Source organism: Eschrichtius robustus, chromosome 8 (genome assembly GCF_028021215.1).
Source record: "Eschrichtius robustus isolate mEscRob2 chromosome 8, mEscRob2.pri, whole genome shotgun sequence".
Lineage (NCBI taxonomy): Eukaryota > Metazoa > Chordata > Mammalia > Artiodactyla > Eschrichtiidae > Eschrichtius > Eschrichtius robustus.
In genome coordinates, this window is record NC_090831.1 from 49951098 (window position 1) to 49975565 (window position 24468).

Consider the following 24468-nt stretch of genomic DNA (forward strand, 5'->3'; position numbering starts at 1 on the left):
GGGAAATCTGTGCTCCTCATTCCCTCAAATTTAGGCTCTGTGGGCCTAGACCAAGTGGAGATGATTTTGCTGCCCCTGCTGGGGTGGGCTGGGGGGAGCATTTGGCAATGTCTATTTATATTTTTGGTTGTCACAACTGGAAAATGCTCCTGGTGACTAGTGGCTAGAGGCCAGGGAGGCTGCTAAATCTCCTGCATTGTACCAGAAAGTCCCCCACAGCACAGTATCTGGCCCAACATGTGAATAGTGCCAAGGCTGAGGAACGCTGATCTAGACGTCCTGGCTCCCAGAGGGGCAAATGCTCCCACCATGAGACAGAGGAAGAGTTCTCTTGAACAGTAAGATGTGGTTGCCACCCAATCACTTCAGGATCCCATGCCCAAAGTAAAGCATACAAACGAAAGAAGCAACGCTCCGACTGGAGTTCCCGACCTGATCAGCACCAAGGGGCTCCTGCGGTACCACAGGACAGGGAGGGTTATCTTTGGCACTCGGGTGATCCAAGTGTATCTCTTGGTTCTCTGGTGACCAAATATGATGACAAATGAAAAACTACAGCGGCCATGGCCCGATAAGGATGTGGTGCCTGGGGGTTTAAGTCTGGGTCACTTCACCAGGTATGCCTCATAGGGCAGCAGGGGTGCTGTCCATGGGAATGGGCGATCCAAAGGAAGGGGGTGATGAGTTTTTAGACCAGCTGCAACAACAGAGATTGTCGTCCATTCTACGAACCTTCAACTTTTAAGTTTCCCCAGGAAATGAGACAAGTCAGAATCCTGAGAAAGTCGTCCCAGGCAGGCTGAAATTACAAAAAGAAGCAATTGGATCTGAGTGGATAGTAGCGATCCTTTGATGCACTATCCTTAAGGTCCAAGGCACTTAATCTCCCAGCGGATAGGTCTTTAGCTGCTGAGGTCTCAAAGTTGCATCCACCCCAGGAATTGCTCCTTCTTATTAAGGCAGGGGTGGGTATACAAGACCTGGCACCCTTGCCTCCACTCCAGACTACCCTCAAGGTAAACTGTGGCACAGTTGAAGTCACTTTTCTAACTGCATTGTAACACTTTCTCCCTCTGCCCAATTTTCCTCACGTCTCAGAAGTGGTGTTCCTAAGGGTGCTCTTCAGGGCAACTCTGAATGAAAATTTCCATCTCAGACTCCATTTGCAGGAACCCAATCTAATTCAGAATCAAGGAAAAGATTCTGCAAATTAAGATGAGAAAAACAATGCCCTGAAAATGCACATGTAAGAGAAACATGTAAAAATAATTTAGTAGATAAAATGAAAGTCTTAAAATCTCATTTTCATTGTCAATAAAATAAAAAAACATATACTCAATACCAAATGTCACAATAAGCTGAACAAAGCAAGGCATGATTGGCCTAAGAAAAGAAGGCAAATAAGCTAAATAGCAATAGCAGAATTAGCAATACCATCAATAATACTGAAAGCAAAATTCAACTGTTTTATACTTCATTGGTGATAGTAATAATATCAAAAAGCTTTGGAAGAATAACGAAAGTAGAAGAAGAGAGAGAAAAGTTATATGAGAGAAGATTAAAAATGTGTGAACCAAGTATGGACACCAAATTACAAAGAGTAATCACAAAGGGAAACCATAAATTAAAATATTTATGAAAAACTGGGATTAGAAGTTGAAGGAAGGAGTTTCAGGCAAAAAAGAAAATGTGGTCCCAGAGCTGAAAAGCATGTCACAGGATGTGCAAATAACTCAACTTAGAGAAGCTCAGAGAATGAAGAGGGACATGGTATAACATGAAGTTGAGGAATTACACAAGGGAGAGAATCTATAGGGCATATGAGCTTAATTAACTTGTTTCAAGTTTGAGAGCAATGGAACTACCAAAGTCTGTGAGAAGGGAATAAATATGACCAGATTTTCCTTTAGGAAGATTTTTCTGGCTCTATAGGTATAGTGTGATCTAAATTTTTTTATATTTTATTGAAGAAAATTTTAAACATGTACAACAGTAGATAGAAAGGTATAATGAGACCTCACATGTCCTTCATCCACCTTCAACAGTCATTAATTCATGGCCAATCTTGTTTCATTTCTATTCCCACTGTTCAACCTCCCATATTATTTTTAGATAAATTCCAGATATCATTTCATCAATAATATTTCAGTATGTATTTCAAAAAATAAAAGGACCCTATTAAAAATATAACCATAATGCTTTTGTCAGATCTAAAATTTAAAAATAATTACTTAAGGTACTATCAAAATTTTCTTTTAAAATGTATGCACATAAAAAGTAATGGAAGAATATCTGTAAAAATTTCATTGGGTGATAGGATTATGCCTTTATTTCTCTATTAATACTGTCTGTGAGTAAAATGATATGGAGTAATATTAAAACTAAACGATTAGATTTTTCAAATTCAACAGTACTTTGAATATCAATAGATTAATATCTTACATTAAGAAACCCGGCACATGATGGGATTAGCTGCCCTGGAAATTCTGCCTCAGACCCGAGCCTACTCTGAAGTGCTGTGAGAAGACAGGAACAGATAGGAGTGGGGAAGAGCACTTTCAGACCGTCTTCTGGCATCACAGTGTCCACATGCTTCTAGAGCCTTGCTCTGAGAAGCATTCTACCTTGGATTGAGGGGACAGTTGAGAAAAGAGGGTCTCCTGACTGAGCACTGCATTCCCAAGCAGGCTTCTACTTTAAAAGCCTAATTCTCAGGAGTGCTTAATTTGATGAGCTAACTACAAGGCTTAAGAGGAAATTAGATGTTAGAAAAATTAATTAGAAATCACACTCTGACTTACCCCGTTGAGTTCTTTACGTTGTGTCTCATGGTTTGCGGTTTATAACTTTGCTATTCATTGGAATTAATAGAGGAATTAAAGAAGGAGAATCAGATTGCTATGGAAATTCCAATTTAATAAGTGAGGTACAGAGCCCAAGAATCTGGGTGTTAAGCCAGTTCCCTAGTTCCTTTCTATTCAAAGTGTAGTTCTTAGACAAGCAGCATGGGTATCACTGGGGAGTTCCGAAAAATGCTCAGAATCTCAGGCCCCAGTCTAAACCTTCTGAATTAGAATATGCATTTTAGTAAGATCCCCACCTATTTTGTATACACATTAAAATTGAGAAGCTCTGGTCTGTGTTGTCTAATAAACACCCAACTTTGTTAACCTCATGATGGAAGTTCCAGGGAAGGCCTGACATCATTTTTTGTTATGATTTGGTTCATGTGCCTCAAACATATTTGGTCTATAAACTGCTTTATCAGTTTAACCAATTAACCAATGCATAATTAAATTTTGGGAACTGTTTACCAATAAAAAAAAGTCTTAGCCCTAGAATGAACCTATGTCATAACCCCAGAAGCAATAACTATCGTACACAATTCTTTATAGGATATTTATGACCATGTAAATATGGAACACATCAAGATATCCACAGAACTGCTTGACTGAACTAATGTGGAGAAGCTAAGTTACAACACAAATAAAAACTGCTAGGACGTAACTCAAAGCAACATGTCTTAGCTCTGCTGTATCTGGCAGTAGTAGCAGCAACAAAATCAAGCTGGTTGGAGGCTCTTTATAACACACAAATGCAAAAAGTTCAAGAAGTCAAAAGCAACTGACTTAGAATTCTCAGTAACAAACCCCTGTATAATCTACTCATGCTTATACCCTGTTTAAAGGAGTGTCATGAATCCCAAAAGAGTACCAATACAATTAACCCCATTTTCTATTACAAAAAATAAAAAAAATAATAAGCGATAGAAATAGTGTGATGGGATAAATTTCTTAAATCATTTCAATGGGAGCAAAATATTGTTATTGCATGATTAAATCCTGGCATCTTTTAGGAGAATAATTAGCACAATCAGTCCAGATCTGATAATAACACCATAAAATCTGACAAATCACAGCTGGAATCCTGCTGGAAGGATGAAGACACAGGCTGAGAATTAAACTGCTTAAAGGTTTTGTTTGTATCATCAAAGGGTTTAAAGATGCATGTCAGCTGATCTGGAAGTAAATCTTAGTCTTTTCATATATCAGGCCATGCTCTTATATTCAAGTTTCCTAATTATTGGTGTCACATGATTTATTTACACACAGGTAATTTAGTGTTGATTTGCTTCTCTGCCTCACACTAAGGAATCTACATTTCCCCAAGGGCAGAGGATATAAGTGAGCTGTGTGGCCCATTTCCTTATTGTTTAATGCGACCAGATTTCCTTTAAGCTCCTGAAGAAGCTGCTTTCCTCTGTTTGGCTGGGCTTGTAGCCATTACTGTGAGAACTGGGAGAGACTGAAGGGGTCATTGTGCCAGCACTTTGGCAGAAGATAAGGAACAGAGAGATGTGGAAACTATTTTCTGAGAAGTTCCCCTGTACCCTAGAAGAAGAGACAAATAGAGACATAGCAGTGTTGGTCAAGGGATGGTGTTAAGTAACACTTGAGTACGATATTTTTACACATCTATTAATCATGGGCAAGAAAGAGGCTTTCAACAGATAAGTACTATAACAAACAACATGTTTGCTTGATAAGAAATAGTAACATCCACATCTAATAGTTGAATGGGAAACAGTTATAAAAACAAAAAAATGGCTTCATGTTTTTTGAAGATAAAGTCTAACTTTTGAGAGGTTCTGCTGTTTCTTTAATAGGAAAATAGAAATTAGGGTAGCACACATGATCATGGATTTAATGCAGAGATAATAACTTCTAGTCAAAAGCTAATGCTGGCGTATTTTTTATTCTTGTAGAGTTTATGTAACTTCAGGTGGATTTTTCTCTGCAGTAACATCAAACATGATTTGTTAATTATACCAAATTACCAGAGCTTACAGAAGAGCTTGGATCTATTTAGTAAAGCAAAATCCCTCCAAATATATTTCCACTCAGATACTCCTTGCTGCCTTCAAATAACTGCATCATACAAACACACATACATGTGTATCTCCATGGTACATACAAATATACATGTAGACATATGTTCTGGAGTATATATTTGCCCAGGAAAATACCTAGGACAAAACAAGACAAATATTAAGCTACTGCAGTGGTTTTCAATGTTGGATGCACATTGAGATCACCTGGATTGCTCTTAAAATTATCCATGCTTGTGCCCCACCCATTCCAGACATGCTGATTTCACTGGCTTGGAGTACAGCCTAGGCACTGGGATGTTCTCAAAGTTTCACAGGTGATTCAAATATACACCTAAAAAATTAGCAGCTATTGAGTTAGTATGATTACTCAGTGTTTTTATTTTCCTTCCTTTGAACAAAGACACCAAACAGCCTTCTCTGTTTCTCAGAATTTGTAACCCTCCTTCCAAAACAAGAGCTTCTGACCCCTTCTTAAAGACTTTTTCTCCTCTAAGACTGTCTTGACTGCAGTTTGAGTGAGGAAAGTCAGGATGAAAAACACCATAGAATGTCGATGCATGAGTGACAGTGGTCTGTCTTGGTGATCACTGCACATGCATTATCTCCAGGTGCCTAGACATATCAGCCACTTAATAAATATTTATTGAATAAATAAATGAATGTATGTTGCTGCTATAGTTACTTTGGCTCCAATCTTGTCTCCCAAGAATCTCTATTTGTGGTCAGCATTACAAGAGCTTCTTCTCTCTATTTTTATCATGTCTTTTGCTATGTGTCTCAGTCTCTGTCATTGTAGAAGAAATTTTTGCAGTGGCTGTCTTGCTGAAAACTTTCTCCCACATCAGTTGGAAAAGCTCCAAATGCAGAGGAGCTCTGTCTCATGGCTTACTGCTTTGAGCATGGGACAACTGGTAATTCCCCTAGTTTTTTGTTCATATTTATTTGGTAGTGCAAGCTGCATTTGGCAGTAATGTCTCTTAAGTGTGGACAGTGCATGGTTTTCAGAGTTTTTGACTGCATACAAGAGACAAAAGAAGGTTGCCTGTGATCATATAGCTGGATTATTCCATGTGAGTGATTCAGATAGAACTCCTAAATCACTTAGGGTCACTCAGCAGTCACTACTAGCACCACTCCCTTGGTCTTGGGGTCACCAAAGCCTTTTGAAATTCCACAGTACCCAGCTCCAGGGTAACCATCACTTAAAAGACGACAATGACAAAAAATAGCAAATCAACTATCTTTCTATTTTTGAATTAATCCCTAAGATTCATGGTCCTAGATGTGACTTAATACACATATGCTATTTTGGAAAAGAGCACATATATTTAATGTTTTAAATACGTGCTGAGTTGACTCTCACAGTGTAAATCATGTTTTATCAGTGCAGTAATTCTGAAAGGCTATTTTAACCATTATAAGCATTGCATAAGTCAGATTATGTCTCAGCTGACTCCAGTCTTTCAAAGGTTTATCATCATACTCCGAATATAACCTAAAATTCTTTATGTGACCTGCACAATCAGACACCTGACCACATCTCCAACCGTACTTTCTGCCACATTTCCCCTCGCTCAGGTAGTGTTAACTGTACCAGGTCACCTACTATTCCTTAATCATCCCAAGCAGGGTCTATGCTCAGGGTTTTTGCACTTGCTGTTTACAGCTCTAGAACTTTGTTCCCTTGAATAGCCAAATAGTTTACTTCATTTAAGTCTCTTAAATGTAACCTCATCATGGAGTCCTTTTATGAACGTGTGTAAATTAGCGCCTGTATCTGATACCCTCTACCCCCTTAATTACCTTGATTTAGTTTTCTTCTCTTACTTGTAACAATTTGACATCTTACATATTCACTACTGACTCATGCTCCAACACACAAGCATGCACGCACACACATACACACAGAGGAATGTAATAAACTCTAATTTAAGGACTTTTTTTTTTCACTGTGGTATCCCATGTACTTATGAAATTACTAATTTATAGTATGCACTCAATAAATATTGATTAAAAGCACAGGCAGGATGGCAATAGAAAATCACTAGAGATGATTTTTGAAGATGTAAAACTGCCTTAGGTATCCATGTTTCTTGACATTCCAAATCCTTTGGTCTTTCAGCTCAAGAACCTAATGATTAGATCAGTGAATATTATACACCTGACAGACTGAACGCCTGGTAGGTTTCCAGGTGGGTTTTTAATCTAGATGATACATCATTTTTGATGTACACGTAACGCACTTATTTGGAAAAATTACATATAAACAAACAATGTTTGTGGTATTTGACTTGTAAATTATGGTGTAAGGTCAAAAAAGATGAGTGAAATTTTCAATTGTAATTAGTATTTTATTTGCATTATCAGAATATGTCACAAGTTAAAATACAGAGCAAGATATTTACATAGAAAAAAATCATGTGATGTGTTGAGGAAATTTATGTTGCAAAACTTTGCCAAGAGTTAATGAATGAAAGACTCTTGAGGAACTGGGGGATATAAAGAGATCTTAGAGAAATGCCTGACTCTCAGGTAGCTTAAAATATGTTTGTGGAGATAATACATGCATAGGCTGAGGAAATTACAGTGCAAGGTAGAAAGTGACAAATTAATGGTAGAGAAAGTTAAACTCTGAGCAGAGAAGACAGCTTGCAGTCAGAAAAGGCTTCACAGAGGAGGCAGGATAGCGTCTGTGTTGGCAATGAAATAGAAACAGTCTCCTAAACTACCCAAAATGAAAGCCAACTCAAGAAATTAATACCATGTTAACTATTCAAAGCTGAAATAGTTATAAAAAAGAATATTATGACTAAAGCTTTCTACCCCAGCCAGGATCATATGTAAAACTCCAGGTGATTAATTGACTACCACAAAAGACATAATAAATTCCTACTTACTCTCGACATGAAAAGTTACTGCTTGCACAGCTTCTTTTCTTTTGAAGAGGAACACATAACTTTAATGTTTTAAATGCCTGCTGAGTTGACTGTAACTCAGGTATAAACCATGTTTCTTTCTAATGAGCCCCCAAAAGTGATGACATATCCAAATAATGTGAACAAGCAGTTCTTTTAATGCTTACAATAGTGAATGGGTCTGAGAAATTTGCATTCCGGATCAAACTAGAAAGGGAACTAATGAAAAGCTGCAGGGATTCAGTGACATCAATATAACTTCGAATTTGACCCTTGTTTTTCAAAGAATCTGAAAGTCACTTAGTATCAGGCTGTATTATGTTGCTATCTTTTTATTAAAATCCCCATGGATTACATAAAGAGGACAGTTCTCTTTAGGAACTGCTTATTATATATCCACCCAAATCTATTTGCTGGGTGATTGCTACGCTACACTGCCTTTTTCACCTGCCTAATTTAGAAGTATTTCTTTTCTCTCCTTCCTCCTGCCTGTTCCAGCCTTCATTCAGCCCCAACGACACGTACCGAGACACACACACACACACCACACAAACATACAGACACACACACACACACACCCTGTACATCACAGCAACAGATGAGCAAATAAGATTCTATCATTTTCCTTAAATAGAAATTAGCCTCAGATCAGGCTCAGATTCCCATTAACCAGCGGCAATCGCGTTAGATACTGAACATAATGCTTCTCATGGAAATATGAACAAGCAGACATGAAATCATAAGGTGAAGTGGTCTCTGCTCATTCCCTTCAGTTTCGAAAAGCATTTGTCCACAGCCGACTCCAAATGAACGATTTTGACAAGTTGTGTAATTTTTTTCTCCTGTCCTTCTCTTACTATCTTGCATATAATTTGTAAAAAATCTTCCTCATATCTCAAACCACAGACAATTAGACACAACAAACAAGCAGGGTCAGGAAAGAGTAAAAGGCTAACAAAGAAATACGAGATTAAATCAAATGAAAATGTTCAATTAAAAGACAAAAGGAGGTGCTGGTTTAAGATGGAGGTGGAGGACTATCTCGAACTCGCCTCCTTGCACGGACACACCGAGTCTCCAGCTACCTATGGAACAATTTCCGCTAAAATAAAACCTAAACGCTGGTTGTGTGACAACTTCAAACCGGGCAAACAAGAAACAATCCCACTGACGCAGGTGGGAGAGGCCGGGCCACAATCTCGCCGAAACCCCATCCCTGGCGCAGCGACTCACGGTCAAGACCGAACCCAAACCGGGAGTTCCTCCCTGAGGAGCAAAGGGTTTGAACCCCGCGCTGGGCACCCCCGCCTTTAAGGCCTGCACCTGAGAGACAAGCCCCCAAAACATCTAGCTTTGCAAACCAAAGGGGCTTGTGTCCAAGAGACACACAGGCAGTAACAAGCTGAGCAGTGGCTTACAGAGGGCCCAACGCTCGGACTCACCCGCCTCGGGTCCAGCGCAGACGCCGCTGACTGCGACCAGACTTACCATGAAGGACGCTCGTCTGCTGATACAGAAGCGGCCTGAGGGGCGGGCATCTGACTTAACTAGCACATCCCGGAGCTGCTGGACGCCCTCCAGGGAGGACACTGGGGGGCGCCATCCTTGGCCTCCCCCGTACTCCCGCGTTGCTCTAGCCGCCGGACGCCATCATTTGGGCGGTTTTTCTTTCTTTTTTTTTTTTTTTGGTATAAACCACCTCCTTCGCCCCTCTCCGCAGGTGCTTTGAATTTCTTTAAATTTAATTGATTAATTTCTTTAATAAATTCCAGGTCTTTTTCTCTTTTTTCCTCCACCTCCACACCACCTGCAGGCACCCTTTTTTTTTTTCCCCCTCAGGACACATCTTCCGCAACTCCTCCCATTTGTGGGCACCTTGAAAGTTTTTGTTTTTGTTTTTAAATCTAGGCTTGTTTCTTCTCCTTCCGCCCTGCCCCCCTCCTGTGAGCGCCATCCTCGCCCTCTCCCGCTGCCATGCTCCAGAGGACGTGTATCCCCCAGAAGGGAGCTTTTATACACGCCTGGCCCCTGGCTTTTGCAGCTGCCTCCCAGGGGACACCCCCTTAATGCCTGTCTCCAGCGGCCAGGGGAGCTTGTGTTCCTGGGGCCCACGGGACTGTAGCAATGCGAGAGGCAGGTCTTGGCAGGCTACCAGCCCCAGGACACTGTACAGGGGGCACACGGAAACACAGCCCAGTCTTCCTGTGCAAGAGGCCCATGTGCTTGTCTAGGCCTTGGCCTGAGGGGCAGGCTTCTGGTCTGGCACACACCTAGGGGCATACACAACTGCTCTCAGGAAACAGAAGCTGGTGGACACCATCTGTGTGATCTCCTTCTGCCTCACTCCAGCTTGCTGGTGTCTCCTAGAAAGGAGCTTATACCCTTGTCTGGTGCCTCAATTTTGGTGGCTGCCGCCTGGGGACACCTTACCGTGGCCTGGCTCTGGTGGTAAAATTTCAGATTTGGGGGAGAACCAGCAAGGCCTTTTATATGGACTCCAATTAAGACATTCAGATGTTACAAAATTATAGCATTTAATGTGTTAGGACATCTTGTTCAGGAGTTTCCAAACTGTCTTTCCCATATCCTAAAACATGTCTCAAAGATATTTCAGGAGCTTGCACTGGAGCCGAAGGCGGGGTGAGAGTGGCAGTGAATAAGGAGCTCTCAGGACCCCAACTCTTGCTTCAGCCAGGAGAGACCCATTTTATGACTTCCAAGATTAAGCTTTCCTGTGGAATTTCATTCAAAGAAAAGATGTGTGTCAGTTTTGGATCTCCAGAAAGCATATACAAATATGGAACTAAGAGTGTAAGATATAGATTGGGCAAAACACCTGTGAAAGATAAAAGTGGAAGGAGCAGGAATAGATGGAATGAGATCTCTGAACCCTCAGAGAAGCAGATGCCAAGATGGAATGTTAAATATCAGGACTTTATGGTGGAAATCCCTGTATGAAAGAAAATGGACAGGTGGCTGGAGAAGGCTGGGAGAGCCATCAGACCATAATGAAAAGTCCTATCCTAAGGGAAGGAGAGAGGGAAGGCTAAATGGAAGACTCTCAGACAGCTGTGCAATCTTACGAGAGGGTCAGCAAGGTCTTCAGGGAGTTTGCAAGCTAAAGTTAGCCTTCAGAGGAACCCTGTGTCTACCAGGAATGGGCCTGCCTTAACATCTGTTAGTCGTTGGCAGGAAACATCCCATGGAAAGTGTAGTCTCCTTGCAAACTTGGCAATGGATGTCAGAGCACAGCAGATGGAGCCCTTGGTCCATTATTCTCCCTGCAGTTGGAGGTGTGTGAAGTAGATTCTCATGGCTGCCACACGGGTGAGCTCCAGACCGCAATGTTGATCTGATACCTGTGAAGAAAGAGAAGGAAGGGGCAAGGATTGAGGGGTAACACCCTCAAACTACAGTAGAGCTCTGAGAAACTCCTGCTAGCCTGATGGAGAGACTGAGCAAAGGTTTCCTGGTAGAAGAAATTACCCTCCTAAGGCACAAATGGCACAGTTCTTAAACCCCCATTCTTCTCAGTCGCTGGCAGTAACCCAGGAAGAAAGTGGCCTTGGCATAAATACTACATCAGATTTTAAAGATGCAGCAGTTGGGGCCTGTCAGCTAATTACATTCTTTGGAGGATGTTCTCTCTTAAAGAAAGATCTGGGTGGTGCACCTTCATGGCTGACAAAGAATTTCATGAGCAAACACTGTTTGCAAATAATGTATCTAGTAATTACGTCATTTTATAGACTATGAGATTTAATGACTAAATGAAATGACATTCCAATGTCACATACTTAGTTGTTTTACAGCTAAGACCCAAACCAAACTATCTTTATCTTCTACCTAGAACTATTTCTACCATACTTCCATGCATTACCAGAATTCAGTTCTACAATAGAGCAAATTCCATTTCTCTCTTTTACTCTCACTACGAAATCCTTCAAATAATTACAGGACGAAGAGAAATCACAATTTGACTCGCACCCTACCTTAATCTTTTACTTCCTTCTTTACAAATTTTAAAATTGAAAACAAAATTCTTAATCAGAAAGGACCTTAAGGTTAATAGGTAAGAATGGTTTCTTTTGGCTTGGGTTTTTTTTTTGTTTTTTAACGAAATTCTGTTGATTTGTAAATGAACAAATAAAGCCATTGTTGGAATTAAATTGTCTGACCTGGTCTGAATAGTGAGTGAATGTACAGAGTAGTCCAACTTGTCTAATCAGAAGAACATCAAAGGACACTGCTCTCTTCTTTGGATGTGCTCATTTTCATATATTTGAAGATGCTTCTGTTGACGAGACTTCTTGTTATCTGTTAACAAAAAGAGGGTCGTAAAAAAATCACTCATCGACAGTCCATTAACCAGTGTGTGACTCTTCAAGCCGTGCTTCTGGAATTTGAAATCACGATTTTGTGAAAATACAATGTTTTCTTTTTAACATTCAAGACAAATAAGTACAAAGTATGCTGAACTTTGCATGAAGCAAATTCAAGAAATAAAATTAGGTTAAAAAGGTGAATTTTGGTGCTGTTATTTCTGTGATATTGAGTCTAGGAAGTTATAAAACTATGGTCTTTGTTCATATTTTCATCTTTTCTCTAAATTTTTTTTTTAGTTGTTGAACAGTATACATGCTATTTGTTTATTAAGTTGGCTTTCTTTTTGTGCATGCTAGGGAAACGTTTATAATTTATTGCCAAAACGTAAAATATCCTATCTCCCCTATGAGGGATTTTCTGACTGCACATTCAATGATGTCTTCTCAGCGCTTTCAGAAGAAAATAGAATGAAACAAGTCAGCAACATAAACTAAAACTGCAATTAGCTATATCAAAAGAGCCAATTTTATAAAAGGATAATATACCATTTTTTTCTGAGGTCAGAGTTTTGGCTTAACAATCTATATCATCAAATGGTAAGTATTAATAAAATACTGGGAGCTGTGCTACATAATTTGATTTTGAGGAAGAGATTTAAGACTCCCTTTTGGCTCATGAAAGGCTTTATCACCAGGATCTCAGATCTAAAGTGAGCTTAGAGATCATCCAATTTAATTTCTTCCCTGTGCATCCCTCTAGAAAACAGCCAATAAATTAGCAACTGCTTGGGTCAGGAACAACTCTAATTGTGAGACAACATCTTCATTGTATATGCTATGCCCGTCTCACCCATTGGTTTAATTTATTCTCTGAGAAGCAGCTCAAAACTGTTTCAACCCTTTTTTCCATGTGATAGCACTTTAATATTATTGACAACTCTCATGCCTCTTGTCCTCATGCCTTAGCCACATAATTTTACTTAAATGTATACTAATATAACTTTCTTTTAAAATTAAATATTTTGCTACTGTGGCTTTAAATGCAGCCTGGGTTTCATTAAGAGCCTTGCCTAAAGGAAGAATATTTGGAGAGTGGGTAGGAGTTTTTATTTCCTTGACTGCTTTAAAAATCAAAGAAGAAGGAGGAGTTTAGCTTCTTCACATCCTTTGGATTCCAGGGTAAAGTCCCTGAGGAAATTGCAGGAGAAAAGGAAAGAAGGATGAGCTTTAAAAATAATGGAATCTGATAATTGGATTTAATTGGGTCACCTCCTTACTATCATCATAACCTAATCTTTCATTTAGTGTTATTACAGATACCAGGTGAAATGAGACCACTTTTGTAGTGAACAAACTGAAAGCCTGTAAAATAGTAAAAAAAAAAAAAAAAAAAAAATTTAATAAGAAAAAGTTGTTATTGTAGCTATTTTAAAAATTAGCTTATATTTTTGCTTCTATTCATCCTAGTTTCCATTATGTAAAAATCAGACTACATTATGTAAAACCTAAGTAATGGTGAATGGGATTTTACAATTCTAAGCAGAGGTAAAACTAAAACTATAATTTAACCTTTTAAATCTAAATGTTTTAATTATTTTAGATAATAAAATAGAGTCATATCTAAGTTCTACAGAAATTAAATTCACACTGGCATATATGAAATCTTCTAAAAGCCAAGATTCACTTTCAGTCGTGTTGGAATAATATCCCTTTACAAAATGACTATTCAAAATTAGCTTCTAGGAAGCTGTATTTGGTCCCAGATACATAGGAACTTATGGTGAAGTTAGAAACATCATTTATAAATGTCTTTATGTACAAAGGAACAATGTGGTATTCTGCCAGAGTGTACACTATACAAACTGCTCAAGATGTTACCTTGTGGCAATGTTATTTTTAACCAGTTTTTGTGATAATGTTATGTTTAGCACTTCAACCTAGTCAACTCTTAAAATTTATTAAGGTGCACAACAAAAGTGAGATTTGCTTTGTTATACTAGAGTTATTATGATTGTATATAAATTTGCAAAATCTCACCAGAACAGCAAAAAAAGAATAAATGCTCAGATGAAGCAAAATTATTTTCTATATTATTATTCTAGTTTCCTACTCCATAAATGCAAGCTTATTCCATTAAAATAGCAAAATTTGCACAAAATAGATAAAGTAAAAGGCTTATTAAGCTGGAGATTGAAAATTTTGAATACATTCACTCCTATAGCTGTGTATAACATTTCCTATTTTTATTTTGCTGGATTTCTCCTTTATCATATTCCTCTGGAAATAACACCCAGGCTTAAAATAAGGGAATCTGCCTCCTCCACCCATGTGGCTCTAATGGGGTCCAAAGTGCTGAATTCTGTTCTAAATTTTAAAGTGAGAATTTAACTCAGGCTTGGCCAATAAAATTATCTTATCTTTCACGCCACAGTTATTGGCACAGGGACCTGATAAAATATTGAGTTTTTAATACAAAATATTGGGAAAGGGAAAAACTTTCTTTCCTCCAGGATGACTACCTGAGCTGATGTAAGCCTGGATCTGCTGGAGGCCATGTACACCGAGGGTACGAAGTAAGTCCTTCTGCAGAAGCAGGAGGAATGAGGGTCACTTACACAGAGAAGTCTAGGAGAGAGAGAGATGAATGGGGACCTGAGGACACCTTTAAGCTTGGGGTTCTTTGATAAAACACCAATAAATCTCTTTTTTTTTTTGCTCAGAACAGGTTGACTTTATTTCTCTAAGTTGCAACTGCAGAATCCTCACAAATACAAGGTGCAAGGAAGTAACAGCCTGCAGAGGTAGAGTAGTGCATGGTAACTCACTCTGCTGGAAAGTGTATAGTAAGATTGCAATGAGTAAAACAGCGAGGTGTGATGTTGTGGTAACAGAATTGACAAAGGAAACCAATGAACCAGAAGATATGATATGTAAAGGCTGTGCATGTATGTTCACATGTGCATCAGAGAGAGAGGGAGGAGGGGGAAGTGGAAATTGTCACATACTAATAGAGAATCCGTTGACTATTTACTTTCCTAAAATTTCTTGTTAAAAATTTGTTGTTGCTTCTTTATTATCTTCAGAATCCATACCACTATTGCTGCTACTATTGCTATTACTACTACTGCTACTACTAGTGATACTAGCTAACACTTATTGAATTTTTTAAATATTCTGAAACATAAGTGCTAGGTCACTGATTTCTTAGGACAATTCTATCAAGGAGGTACAATCATTATCATCCCCATTTTCCAGATAAGAAAACAGGGACAAATAACTTACTCCATGGGACACACATCAACTAAATGTTGGAGTTACGATTTGGATGAAGCTAGTCATGCTCTTAACAAATAACCAATAGTTACCCAAGAAGACACCAGAAGCCCCTAAGCATTCTGGTGAATTCCAGGGGTAGAGGTACAGGAGTGTCACACTGTGGTTACTGTCAAACATATTTTCATGGTGGCTACTTGTCTCTTTTTACAATGCACCTGCATCATATAGCTATTCCTCTGGTAAAATGTCTATAAATTCCTTATTATTGCTTCTCAACAGGGTTGAAAAGTACTTAATACAATAATTAATTCCAATGCAACCAAACTATACGTGTAAATATATTTCAATTTGGCATACACATGCACACATATACTCTATTAAATAAATGTGTTTATGGCAAAATAAATTTTTAAATATATGGCCGCTTCCCATGTAAATAATGTGATTCAGATGTGATAAATTAATAATGGATGCCATTTTCTTCATGAATATTAGTTTCGGTGATTCAGGCTTCTGCAGCTAGAGCCAACCGACCGTGCCATCTGGTGTACAGAGTGGCTGCTGCCATGAACAGTGAGACAACAAACTCATGAACCCAGAAATCCATAGTCTCAGAATTCAATTAATTTTACTCCTTACGTTTACTTGATGAGATCAAACGTCATGAAAGAATGTTAAGTGTTGGGGTTTTTTTTGTTTTTGTTTTTCAGATAAGAACTGGAAGGTTTTAGCTGTCTTAACAATAGAGGTAATTACCTGTAGCCATGATATTAGGTATTAACCCCTCTTTTCCTTCTTCCCTTCTTCCCATCTCGCACCACACACATGCATGTATGGTATCATCTCAAAACCTTGCCCACTGATGAGGCATTACAATTATTTGTTCAAGTGATTGTCTAGAAACATACCAAATGAAACGCTAAAAACAGTAGTAATAAACAGAAAGAACAGTTGGTCTTCTTAAGAGGAAAATCATAGAGACATGTCCACTCTCACCACTTTTATTCAACATAGTTTTGGAAGTCCTACCTAATGGCAATCAGAGAAGAAAAAGAAATAAAAGGAATCCAAATTGGAAACGAACAAGTAAAACTGTCACTGTTTGCAGATGACCTGATATTATACATAGAAAATTCTAAAGACGCTACCAGAAAACTACTAGAGCTCATAAATTAATTTGGTAAATTTGCAGGATACAAAATTAATACACAGAAGTCTCTTGCATTCCTATACACTAACAACGAAAGATCAGAAAGAGACATTAAGGAAACAATCCCATTTACCATCACATCAAAAAGAATAAAGTATCTAGGAATAAACCTACTTAAGGAGGCAAAAGACCTGTACTCTGAAAACTATAAGACGCTGATGAAAGAAATCATAGATGACACAAACAGATGGAAAGATATACCATGTTCTTGGATTGGAAGAATCAGTATTGTCATAATGATTCATTGACTATTAAGCTATATTTGGACTCGATAGATAATGACCAACTTCAGCATCATGAAATATTCTCCCAAACTTTTTTCTCTCCAATCTTGATCATAACTTAAAAAAAATAATTGTCTAGAACAATGCAGACACTTGTCTGTTCCCTATCCCCCAATTTTCACCTCAAAATGCACACACAGTCTGCCTTACACTCTGAAAGCAAACTGTGTAGTCACTCATTTCCTGGGAAATAAAGCAAGGTTTAACAGACAGAGCATCAATACATTCTCTTTTTAAATACAGAAAATCTCTGCTGTTCTTTCAGCACCCTATAAAGTTATAACACATCATTCTATCAGAATAGCCTTTTCCCTTTTACTGCAGCAAGAGTGTCAGTCTCTAGAATGCCCTCTATAAAAACATTGGGTTAGGGGATATTTAATAAAATACCTAAGTTCTGCAGGTAGGATGAGAGCAATTGTTGGTAGAAAAGAACAGGGCACAAAATAAGAGTGGGGATGAGGGTCAGGCAGAGAATATAGAAAAGGAAGAAAGGAACTAAGGCGAACATGAAGGAGTAAATTCTCCCATTTCTCAAGTTGGCCTCGGTGTAGCTGACCGTGTGGTACCCTGGTTTAAGGAAGCTGCTCTAGGCTCTGCCCTGTGTAATAAAGTTGAGCCACACTTAGAATATTTGCTCTTAGGAACTCCTCTGCTTTCTGAGTTTTTAAGGCTCTTACTGTGCTCTTTTTTTTTTCCTGCAGAAATACCTTTCTCCATGTTGTCTATGTGGTAAACTCTCACTAATCCTTTGAATCACAGCTCAGGTTTGGGACTTATGCAACTCCCATTCGATGCCCCAAAACACATGCATGTAACGGGTCCCCATGCCAGTTAACAGTCGCATCACTTGGGAGCTTGCTAGAATACAAATGATTCAGACATACTAAATTAAAATCACATTGGACAAGATCTTCAGATCTGTATGCACATTAGAGTTTAAGAAACATTTGCATTATGTTTTAAAAATTTATGTACCTAGAATCCCTTCCATTTTACTGTGAGCAACTTTTGGTAAAATATTGTGATTTATTTATATTGGAATCAAAATCTCCCATCATTATATTTGTTCAATAAATATTTTACAAATAAAACAATATGACTAGTATGTAGCAAAGAAAAATTACTCTAAAGAATTCTAAATTTCAAATGCTGATCGAGAATTATTACCAATAGATACTTAATGAGTATATCTTACTACTTAAAATTTTCAAAGCAACTAGCAGTAACATCATTTTTCTAACATTGCTAATCAACTAAGACTTATATTGATCCTGATACATTTATTTAACTGGGAGAATAAAATTATTCCTTTGACTTTTCCAGGATAGACATTTTTAAAAATGAGGACTCTTTGGTAAGATTACACTTTAGTCATAATTAGGATGACTGTCTCATAGCCTTCCTCTCTATAGCCAGGAGACAGCACTAAGAAAACCGTACTTCAGCAATTGTCTACTATCTTGTTCTCTTAGGTCTGAGAAAGCACACTAAGCTCAGTTCAGAAAAATAAATTACTAACTTTATTGTAAAGAAGCAGCTTGTAAATTATCAGAAAGTTAGAAAATCTATTTTCTTCCTCCTCATGGATTAAAATCATATTGTCTCTAAAAATTAGTACTTAATTTTCTTCTGGAAAAGATGTGTGTGCATTTGTGTGTGTGTGCGTTTGGTCCAACAAGTATGCTCTGGATGGTTGAAATAATAATAAACAGATGTGCCTACACCTCCCATTGAAAGAGAAATCTTTAAATAAACCTGCTTTGGAAGGACTAAGCCCTTACTGGACTTTATGGTGAGACTAACAGCAGCCACATGCCCTAGACCTCGACATTCCAAGTTTCTAACATGATTTTGCATGTTTTGCTGCAAACCAGCGCTTGTGCTACTTTTAAAGGAATGTCTCAGAAATGAGGAAGTGCACTACTGGTGAAATGAAGTACAGAAGGATGGGCATAGGGTAAGACTAACCTTTTGGATAGAAGGGTTTTAAACAATGGGTGGGGTGCAGAATGCTAGAGGTTAGGAAAATGTTTGAAGTTTACTTCTTTAAAAAACTGAAAGTTTAGAGGATTAACCAAGATGGCGGAGTAGAAGGACGTGCTCTCACTCCCTCTTGCGAGAGCACCAGAATCACAACTGGCTGCTGGACAATCATTGACAGGAAGACCCTGGACTTCACCAAGGAGGATACCCCACGTCCAAGGACAGAGGAGAAGCCACAGTGAGACGGTAGGAGGGGCGCAATCAGACTAAAATCAAATCCCATAACTGCTGGGTGGGTGGCTCACAGACTGGCGAACACTTATACCACAGAAGTCCACCCACTGGAGTGAAGGTTCTGAGCCCCATGTCAGGCTTCCCAATCTGGGGGTCCGGCTACGGGAGGAGGAATTCCTAGAGAATCAGACTTTGAAGCCTAGTGGGAAATGATTGCAGGACTTTGACAGGACTGGGGGAAACAGAGACCCCACTCTTGGAGGGCACACACAAAGTAATGTGTGCATTGTGACCCAGGGGAAGGAGCAGTGACCCTGGGGGAGACTGAACCAGACCTACCTGCTGGTGTTGGGGGGTCTCCTGCAGAGGCGAGTGGTGGCTCTGTTTCACCGTGGGGATAAGGACACTGGCAGCAGAGGTTCTGGGAAGTTCTCCTTGGCGTGAGCCCTCCCAGAGTCTGCCATTAACCCCACCAAAGAGCACGGGTAGGCTCCAGTGTTGGGTGGCCTCAGGCAAAACAACCAACAGGGAGGGAACCCAGCCCCACCCATCAACAGTCAAGTGGATTAAGGTTTTACTGAGCTCTGACCGCCACAGCAACAGGGAGGGAACCCAGCCCCACCCATCAACAGTCAAGTGGATTAAGGTTTTACTGAGCTCTGACCGCCACAGCAACAGTCAGCTCTACCCACCACCAGAGCCTCCCATCAAGCCTCTTAGATAGCCTCAACCACCAGAGGGCAGACAACAGAAGCAAGAAAAACTACAATCCTGCAGCCTGTGGACCAAAAACCACAGTTACAGAAAGATAGAGAAGATGAAAAGGCAGAGGGCTATGTACCAGATGAAGGAACAAGAAAAAACTGAAAGTTTAGAAATTGTAGTTCATATCATGTTTTGTAATCACACATCAATTTTTGTGGCCCATAAAATAAAAATATGGGACATATTTGATCTATTTTTAAAATATACTTCTAAAAGTAGAGAATAAAATTTTGTAAATAAAATTAATTCATACAAAACAAGGTAGAGTCACCTCTAAACTTTGATTCACATTATCTCTTGGTATAATAAATATCAAAGGAATTCCCAGAAATGAGTGTGCCAAGCTCAGTAATTTACTGTGTTCATCCATATATCTGATGAATTTGCACATTATATAAATAACATTTTACTTTACTTGTGTGAACTCTGCGCTGACATCTAGCATCCCCACCATCACCTTGCAGTTTGAAAAATTTCAGTCTTCCATCATAGTTGTCAAATCTTCTGCTGAGCATGACAGCATCAATGAATTCTCTTTATGCTCTGTTATTCTCTGCCTTTTTCACTTTTCACTTGGAAGAAACAAGGGCAGGTGTAGAAACAGACTCACAAAATTTCTAATAACTGTCAGCACATAATTAAATGGTCCAAATGTTAATGCCTGAGATTGCTGGTGAGTAAACTCAAATATTGTTTCCATTAAAAACAAATGTGAACATGTAGCATTCTGAGATAGAGTAAATAACAGAAAAATAATTAAAATATCTGAATTGTGGCCTTATTAAAATAATATTTGCTCAGCATCGCTAATGATTAGAGAAATGCAAATCAAAAGTACAGTGAGTGTCACCTCATACCGGTCAGAATGGCCATCATCAAAAAATCTACAAACAATAAATGCTGGAGAGGGTGTGGAGAAAAGGGAACCCTCCTGCACTGTTGGTGGGGATGTAGACTGGTGCAACCACTATGGAGAACAGTATGGAGGTTCCTTAAAAACTAAAAATAGAACTATCATATGATCCAGCAATCCCACTCCTGGGCATATATCTGGAGAAAATCACACTTCAAAAAGATATATGCACCCCAATGTTCATTGCAGCACTATTTTCAACAGCCAGGACATGGAAGCAACCTAAACGTCCATCGATAGAGGAATGGATAAAGAAGATGTGGTACATATATACAATGGAATATTACTCAGCCATAAAAAAGAAGAAAATAATATAATGCCATTTGCAGTGACATGGATGGACCTAGAGATTGTCATACTGAGTGAACTAAGTCAGACAGAGAAAGACAAATATCATATGATATCTCTTATATGTGGAATCTAAAAAAATGGTACAAATGAACCTATTTACAAAACAGAAATATTCACAGATGTAGAAAAATTACTTACGGTTACCAAGGGGGAAAGGAGGGGAGGGATAAATTGGGAGATTGGAAGTGACATATACACGCTACTATACATAAAATAGATAGCTAATAAGAACCCACTACACTATAGCACAGGGAACTCTATTCAATACTCTGTAATGACCTAGATGGGAACAGAACCTAAAAAAGAAAAAAAAATTCTCTCAGGAAAGATCTGACACATTTCTCTCAGAAAAGCTCTAACACATTTGATTTTAATGATATTGTAAATGATATTTACAGTTGTTTGTTGCTGGTATATAGAAACATATTGACCATGTATTGCATGCTCTTTCTAAATTCACTTATTAATACTAATATTTTATAGAGTCTTTTGAATTTTCTAGACATACTTATGTCACCTGTGATAAAATAATTTTACTTCTTTTTCTCCAGTATTTATAGCTTTAATTACCTTCTCTTTAATTCTCTTCTCTTCTCATTGGCAAGGACTTTCAGTACAAAATTGAAAAGAAGTAGTGAGGGTGGATATCCTTATCTTTTTTTCCAGTCTGAAAGAGAAAGCATTATATAGTTCACCTTTTAGGATGATAGCTATAGATCTTGTGGTAGATATCCTTTATGAGATTAAGAAAGATCCCTTCAATTTCTAGTTTTTTTGAGAATGTTTATAATTAATGGTTGTTGAATTTTATTAAGTGCTTTTTCTGGAGATGATCAAATCATTCTTCTTCCTTATTATTAACATAATAAATTATATTGATTGCCTGGGAAATGATAATTAATTTCATATTCATGAAAAAACTCCTACTTAAAACATGGTGCTATATATACATGTATGTGTGTGTGTATAAAGATAGGATTATAAGTATTTTGTTTGTGGTTTTATATCTAAGTACATGGGAAATGTTATAATTTTCCATTCTTGCAATGGTCATACCACATATGACCATAATCACATTATGATTATGCTGGTTTCAAAAAAATTAACTGGGAAGTATTTCTTCCTTTTCTATTTTCTAGTATAGTTTGTATAAAAGTTACATCATTTATTCATTTAATGTTTTGAGAAGTTTAGTTGTGAAGACATCTGGGCCTGGAGTTTTCTTTTTGGGAAGGTTTCAAGTTATGATTTCAATTTCTTTTAAATTATTTTCTAGATTGCAATTTTTATATTCTATCCTCAAGCCCAACTAAAGTTAAGAATAATAGCATAGAGTAGGTGTTGACAGGTGAAACTCAGGTAAACATAAAAACTCAGGGCATGTGGGAAGGGTATCACTTCATATAGAAGTTCAAATTATTGATGTCAGAAAATATGGAAGGGTGATATGGGGGACTCATGTTCCACTTACAATGAACATGAATTATACTTATGATTTTAAAAACAGTATATTTTATTAAGAAATGGAAAATGTTATGAAATGTCAACAAATTTTAGAAGTTTGAGGAAATTATTGATATGTTTTTCCAGATTATTTTTATATTTAAATGTAATGATTTAAATTCACCTGTTCTAAAAACTATCAGTTGTCAATATGCTTTCCTCCCTCTCTGCCCACACACACAAACAACCTACATATTTCAGAAAGCTTAATAAATTTCTTTGCATTTGGTTTTAATTATGTCCCCTGATTGGCCCTTCCATGTCTGAAAATCAAGGATTTTCCTTTTGAAATAATTTAAACAATTTGTTTTATATTAAGTACGTCTACCATAGTTTGCTTGATTTTTCTTTGAAAGCAGTCATGTCTTTCTAATTTGAACTGGCCTGAGAGAGAGAGAGAGAGAGAGAGAGAGAGAGAAAAGCATACTTACTTATTCTTTATTTATTGAGTCCAGAATTTTTACCAGGGTCATCCATGAAACAGTTCCATATGCCACTGCACAAAATAATACATTTTTATTAAATGACCTAGTTTCCTTGTAGTTGGTGATATGATATTAACTATCGTTTTCCTAAATCACGGTAAAGAATAAAAAGTTGAGTAATTATTTGTATCGGTATCCCTTTTCCAAACATACAATTAAGCCTTAAGAAAGTTATTTTTCCACTTTGTGTATTGCTTAGTATAGAAAATAGATTTAAAATGCTTTCTCTTGACTTCATTTATTTAACAATTTTTTTTATTAAGCACCTACTATATATTATACACTGAGTTTTGTGATGTGGTGAGGATTGGTAAATGTCTAATTACTCTCTTGGGCTAAAATAATGCTAGGTGTTTATTTTTACACAACATGATTTAGCATACAACTCACCAGTTTTAAGTAAAGAATCCTAAATTATGTATTTCACATGTTAATCTATAAAAAGCCATAGGAGAATAACGTGCTAAATATTATTTTTGTCAGACAGAATTTTTCATGACATAATTGCATCTAAGTATTTCATTAAGCATCTGATTAAATCATTAGGCAGATTTGTTTTTAATTTAATGTTCATTGGGTAGTATATTTCACAAAGAACTTTTAATACAAATAGATTCATCCTCTCAGTTGAGCAGATAACCTTTTGCATTTTGCTTAAAACTCTTAGCCTAGTTTTAACTATAACTTCATCCTTAGAAAATATTAATAAGCTATTATCAAGTTTTAAAACATCGTTTACAAGTTTAATATGGTTTTTGTACTTCAGAATCAGTATTCTATCCACTAAATTGTAAGTTACTTTTATACTAGGGATATATCTTATTCTCCACGGAACCCCTGACACCAAGAAAAGGTTAGACATTCAATAAATATTAATTGAAGGAGTCAAAAATGTAATATACTTTCTTTTCTTTGTCATTAATTTGGAAATGAATGACAAAAAAAATCATAATTTTGTAATGTCACCAATTAAAATCTATTCAATGGTGGAAAAAAACCCTTGTAATGGGACATATTTAAACTAAACCAAATAACTTGGATGCATTTGTATCTAATTTCAGTGTAACCATTCCCTATTGTGAATACTGAAAATCCCTCTATTACCTCATCTTCTACTTTCCAGTTGTCCTTTTGATCAGAAGCTGAGACTCCTTCCAGATTTTAACTACTGAACAAGGGGACCTTGTTCAGGGACTATCTCATCAGAAAGTTGGTTCCAGGGAGTCAAATCTCCCCTAAGTTTGTCCCTTCATGACAAAACAATTTACGTAAAGCAAGACTTTTCCATTTCTCACTTCTCCTTACTTAAATCTAAACCAAGATAAACCAT